Here is a 6409-nt window from a genome sequence, read left to right as displayed (position 1 = left end):
AAGGAATTGATAAAAGAATAATTCATCTACATACAGATTTAATGACATAAAATAACCATTCTTAAAATAGGTGTTGTATTTCATATAAATGACCGATACTCAAGTATGATAGCTAACACGGAATTCTGGAGAGTAATTATGAAAGAAATAATCATGCTTGTTTATGGTACACATACATACAGTATATATAAAGCACTTTGGTCTCCTGCTTCCTGATTATATGATCTCACATTATCTGAGTTCAAATAACCCACAATTATCAGTATGTATCTCTGAATCATGTTTCCTTCATGGTAAAATAGTAGTAATAATAATAACACCACCAAATTACCTGGGTTATGTTGAGTAATAAATGAGATAATGTAATGCTCTATAAATGGCAAATCCTCGTGCTTATATACACTAAATTCTGTCTGTACAGTTATAGTGAGGCATGTGAATAGTAACTGAATCAGCAACATCATTTTTAACTAGGAAGGACAGTCTATATAGATATAATTGTATATATATTTATTATGGGCCATCGCAATTGTTGATAGCTCTTAAACTGCTCAAATGGTGCCTAATGCCCAGTTAGTAAACCAAGTAAACTCAGTTTCTGACTTAAATGGACGGTGAATGAAGGTATAAAGAATGGTTTCACTTACACATTTAAATAATTGCAGGACTTCAGTTGGATGGGAAATACTTTGCGCTCATTAATAAGGACTGGTTCAGATTACATTATGAAAGAATTCCTGAAACACTAGTTTAATTTTGTTTTTTCCAAGCACATATTACCATGGTCTGCTGAAGAATAATCATGCTCTGGAAGGCTTAAACATCAAGGCTAAAATACAGATAGGAAAGAGCAGGATTGGTGTTCCCTGAATTACTCCTGCCCCCTTTAGCTCTCTAATCTTTGAAGCTGTGAACATTTAATTATCTACAGGCTCAACTTTGCTGTAGACTGTGCAAACAATCTCTGGTCAGGGATAATCAGTCACCCTGTTCCAGTCCATCAGTGGTTGAGCTCCTGGTCAGGATGGCTGCTAGTTCTGCTTGGGACCGAGCCTCTCCATCCAGAATCTGGGACTTCATCTTCTTCCTTCAAAGATAGTAACTACATCTTACCCCATCTCCATTCCAAATGCTTGCTCAACATCTTTCAGCCTGAACACTTGTGCCCATTGAGCATCTGCCAGCCTGTCCTTCTAGTGCCATAGTCTGCTGGATTAGAGCCACCTGGAGATATGAAAGAAAAGAGATTAAATCAGCAGACTGGGGAAATAGTTTTTCCACAGGTCTTCCTTTGTATATATGAGCCATGGAAATGTTTCTGTATATGAATCTGTGCCTATGACTTTCTAAAACAGCCAGTGATAATATGACAAATATTTTGTTTCAGTAGTACTTACATCATCTGCTAATCACTGAAATGACAAATTGGTTTTTGTCTAATATCAGATTATTTTATGTGCCGTGAAGCCTCAACAAGTGTTCTGTGTGTAGAAATACATATGTGTGTTTGTGTGTTATTTATGGGTATTTATTCATTCTTGTTGTATAATGGAAAGAATGTGAAAACTACAATCAGCCTGCTTTAAATACAAATGTTGGCTTCATTGTTATTTAGCAGTTTTTCTTTAGGCCTCTCAGATAATCAATCTTCTCATCTTTAAAATCAGTACAATGCTATCTGCCTTTGAGGGTAGTTGTGAAGATGAAAGGAGGTGATGTAAAGCTCCTGGCATAGTGAAGAGCTCACAGAAAGTGGTCAGTATGTGCAACCTGTGGCCCATCTCTTCATGACAATAAAAATGATCAGTGCATGAGCAAGGCCTAAGAAAGGATGTGTAAGAAGACTCATTTCCTGTCACAAAGAAGGGAGTCGCCAGTATTAATCAGAGGTGTCAAATATAGTCCATGAATATACATGAAAAAATATGCAAAATTCACTAAAGAAAACTATATTCCACACTATCATCTTTCAAAATATCATTAAAAAAGAGAAGTTCTGGTGTTTGTAAAGGGTAAGGCATGGGCTGGCGATGGGGGAAAGAGTCAGTTTTTTCTAGGAGAAGGCAAAACTTCTCAGACTATTTAAGCTAAGATGTGTTTAGGATATTTTTAAGAGTAACAAGGGTGACCTTTTTCAAAAAAGAAATCTCTTCATTGGCTTGTATCTGTGTAATGTACCTAGAAGAGCAATCTTTTGCTTGAACTAAAACCTAATAATCTTCTTGTGTTCTTTGGTGAAAAAACTGGAAACATTTTTCTATCATTGGACTCAGAGCTCTGCTGTTGTGTGCTACTAAAATAAAGGCCATGGGGCCAAGTCTCCCTGGTCTGCTCTTTTTCAATAAAAATAAACACAGGTCTGTGACTTGAGGCCCCAAACATGTCTGACCAGAATGTTTCACATCAGCTGCCAAAAAAGTTCTCCGTGACTTGAAGTCAGCCGGTAAGGAGATCATGTCCAAACAATCACTCTGTGAGAAAAGCAGAGACCATAAAGACTTCTTTTCATGAAGGTGCTAGCCAAATAACTAAAAGTAAGGACATTCCGATGTTGTCCCGGTGGAGAGGCAGCCAGGCCCCTCAGCAACTTCAGGCATTGCTGGCCTGACTGGAATACCAAGAACTGCCAGTGTCTGTTTATAAAAACCTTTCTTCAGAACATGTTTGTGCAAAGCAAATTGCATTAGATAATCCTCACAGCAACTCAGAGGAGTTGATAGATTAAACCTTTAATATTTCACAAATAGAGGTAAATGATGTACCTAAGGTCACTTAAGCAATACAAACTCAGTTGAGTCTCAAAATGTGTTCTCAGCTTACATAGTTAATCACTCTCCATGGGAAGAGTAAATACCTGTGGAAAGAAGTGAGGAGGAGGGAGATAGAAAATATAAAACTCTCCCCATATCTAATACAGTGGGTAAGAGGATACATTGATGTCGATAAAGATTTTGCATATTATTTAACAAGTATTTCTGGAGTTCATGCTATATTTAAGAAATTGGTCTTAGCACACGATAACACACCTTGCTGTCAGGATGCATACAGTTTAGTCAAATGAAATAAGACATTTGTAATACAATTTAAAAATGGAGGACATGACATATGTTAAGAATAGGATGAATTGAGGACCCCATAGTCAAAATCTTCCTGGGACTCCGGAGAATGAGAGAGGGGTTTGAGTCAGCAGCAATGTTGAAACTTCATTGGTGGAGTCCATATCTGAGTTAGACTTTCATTAATGCATAGACTGAATTCAAATCTTCAGATTAAGAGAAAAACTGAAATCATAATAACTGTATTATCAATAGAAAGGTAAAAAGAGAGCCATTCACTGGGTAATATGATTAGACAAGGAAGATAAAAATGATGGGCCAGGGCACAGCTTTAAGAGGGTTGATTTGGAGGGACAGAAGTTGAAGAAGATGCATGATATCAAACATAACCTGTGCCGTATTTGGGAGTAATTATACAAATAATAGATGTAAAATTATGCGTATATAATTATACCTTTTATAATTGTTTGATATTATAAGATTTTAGTTTTATTGCAAAATTATTATTCTTAGTGTCTTTTTGCAAATAACTTCTTTTCATAATGTGTTACTTTTCTTGTGTATCCCATAAATGAATTATCTTTCTATTTGACATGGAAGAATAATTTTTCAAAATGTAATCAAGTACAAAATAACATATTTAAAGCTTTAATTCATAGATAAAAATAATATAGTCACATGTAAATATATATACATATGTGGAATTAATGATTTGGCTGAAGTTGACATATTTAATAGTTTTTTACTTTGCAGATTCAGAGTATGTTGAATGGTTGAATTATTTATTGCAAGTTGATTCACACATATCTGCAAAATTAATGCACAGAAATAACTTGAATTGCATTAGTCCACAATGTAACCAGAAATATTGGAATGGCCATTATATTCTTTCCTCATAGGAAAGTTATCTTTTATTTTTCTTCTTTTTCTCTACGTGATTTTACTTGTCATAAGTTACTCATTACTGGACTGATGGGTAGGAACATATTTAGACAGTACATGTTCATAAGTAATTCCTATTTATGAGATATTCTCATATGAATATATTTTAAATTGATATAGTGGTGTCTATAGAAATAAAATGAAATGCAGAATAATATAGTCATTAGATAATTTGTGCTCCAAATCAAAATCACATACTCAAAGGTGACATTTAAGCTTTAAACATCTAATTATTTTATTTCTTCAATTTAATTTTCATATGTGGATTTAAGACAGCAAAAAAGCTAAAAAATCATTAAATACTTTTATTTTAAAAAACAGGATTATTGAGCTCAAGGAGGGATCAAAATAACTTATTTTCTCAGTGAAATATGCATTAGTTGGTACAATTTTCATCTTCTCACTAAGGAGAGTAATGGAAAAATGTGGTCCTGACAAATTATGCTAAATTCCCAATGACTTGGGATGCCCCCTGACTGGCTGAGTATTTTTCAAAAATCTTTTCTATTTTTTTTTTAAATTATACTTTAAGTTCTGAGATACTTGTGTAGAACAGGCGGGTTTATTACATAGGTATACATATGCCATGGTGGTTTGCTGTACCCATCAACCCGTCATCTACATTAGGTATTTCTCCTAATGCTATCTTTTCCCTAGCCCCTCACCCCCCAACAGGCCCTAGTGTGTGATGTTCCCCTTCCTGTGTCCATGAGTTCTCATTGTTCAACTCCCACTTATAAGTAAGAACATGTGGTGTTTGGTTTTCTGTTCCTGTGTTAGTTTGCCAAGAATGATGGTTTCCAGCTTCATCCATGGCCGTGCAAAGGACATGAACTCATCCTTTTTAATGGCTGCATAGTATTCCATGGTGTATATGTGCCATATTTTCTTTATCCAGACTATCATTGATGGGAATTTGGGTTGGCTCCCAAGTCTTTGCTATAGTGAACAGTGCTGCAATAAACATACATGTGAATGTGTACTTACAGTCGAATGATTTATAATCGTTTGGGTATATACCCAGTAATGGAATTGCTGGGTCAAATGGTATTTCTGGTTCTAGATCCTTGAGGAATTGCCACACTGTCTTCCACAATGGTTGAACTAATTTACACTCCCACCAACAATGTAAAAGCGTTCCTATTTCTCCACATCCTCTCCAGCATCTGTTGTTTCCTGGCTTTTTAATGATCGCCATTCTAACTGGTGTGAGATGGTATCTCCTTGTGGTTTTGATTTGCATTTCTCTAATGACCAGTGATGATGAACTTTTTTTTATACGTTCGTTGGCTGCATAAATGTCTTTCTTTGAGAAGTGCCTGCTCATATCCTTCACCCACTTTTTGATAGGGTTGTTTTTTTCTTATAAATTTGTTTAAGTTCTTTGTAGATTCTGGATATTAGCCCTTTGTCAGATGGGTAGCTTGCAAAAATTTTCTCTCATTCTGTAGGTTGCCTGTTCACTCTGATGATAGTTTCTTTTGCTGTGCAGAAGCTCTTTAGTTTAATTAGATTACATTTGTCAATTTTGGCTTTTGTTGCCGTTGCTTTTGGTGTTTTAGTCATGATTTTTGCCCGTGCCTATGTCCTGAGGTATTGGCTAGTTTTTCTTCTAGTGTTTTTATGGTTTTAGGTCTTACATTTAAGTCTTTAATCCATCTTGAGTTAATTTTGTATATGGTGTAAAGAAGGCATCCAGTTTCAGTTTTATGCATATGGCTAGTCAGTTTCTCCAACATCATTTATTAAATAAGGAATCCTTTCCCCATTGCTTGTTGTCAGGATTGTCAAAGACCAGATGGTTGTAGGTGTGTGGTGTTATTTCTGAGGGCTCTGTTCTGTTCCATTGATCTATATATCTGTTTTGGTACCAGTACCATGCTGTTTTGGTTATTGTAGCCTTGTAGTGTAGTTTGAAGATAGGTAGCATGATGCCTCCAGCTTTGTTCTTTTTGCTTAAGATTGTCTTGGCTATATGGTCTCTTTTATGATTCCATATGAAATTTAAAGTAGTTTTTTCTAATTCTGTGAAGAAAGTCATTGGTAGCTTAATGGGGATAGCATTAAATATTCAAATTACTTTGGGTAGTATGACCATTTTCATGATATTGATTCTTCCTATCCATGACCATGGGATGTTTTCCTTTTGTTTGTATTCTCTCTTATTTCCTTGAGCAGTGATTTGTAGTTCTCCTTGAACAGATCCTTCACATACTTTGCAAGTTGTATACCTAGGTATTTTATTCTCTTTGTAGCAATTGTGAATGGGAGTTCACTTGTGATTTGGCTCTCTGTCTATTATTGGTGTATAGGGATGCTTGTGATTTTTGCACATTGATTTTGTGTCCTAAGACTTTGCTGAAATTGCTTATCAGCTTAAAGAGATTTTGGACTGAGACAATGGGGTTTTC

The sequence above is a fragment of the Trachypithecus francoisi genome, unplaced genomic scaffold, assembly GCF_009764315.1.
Source record: "Trachypithecus francoisi isolate TF-2019V2 unplaced genomic scaffold, Tfra_2.0 Lachesis_group17, whole genome shotgun sequence".
NCBI classification, from domain to species: domain Eukaryota; kingdom Metazoa; phylum Chordata; class Mammalia; order Primates; family Cercopithecidae; genus Trachypithecus; species Trachypithecus francoisi.
The sequence above is the reverse complement of the archived record's forward strand: the minus strand, read 5'-3'. Positions refer to the sequence as shown.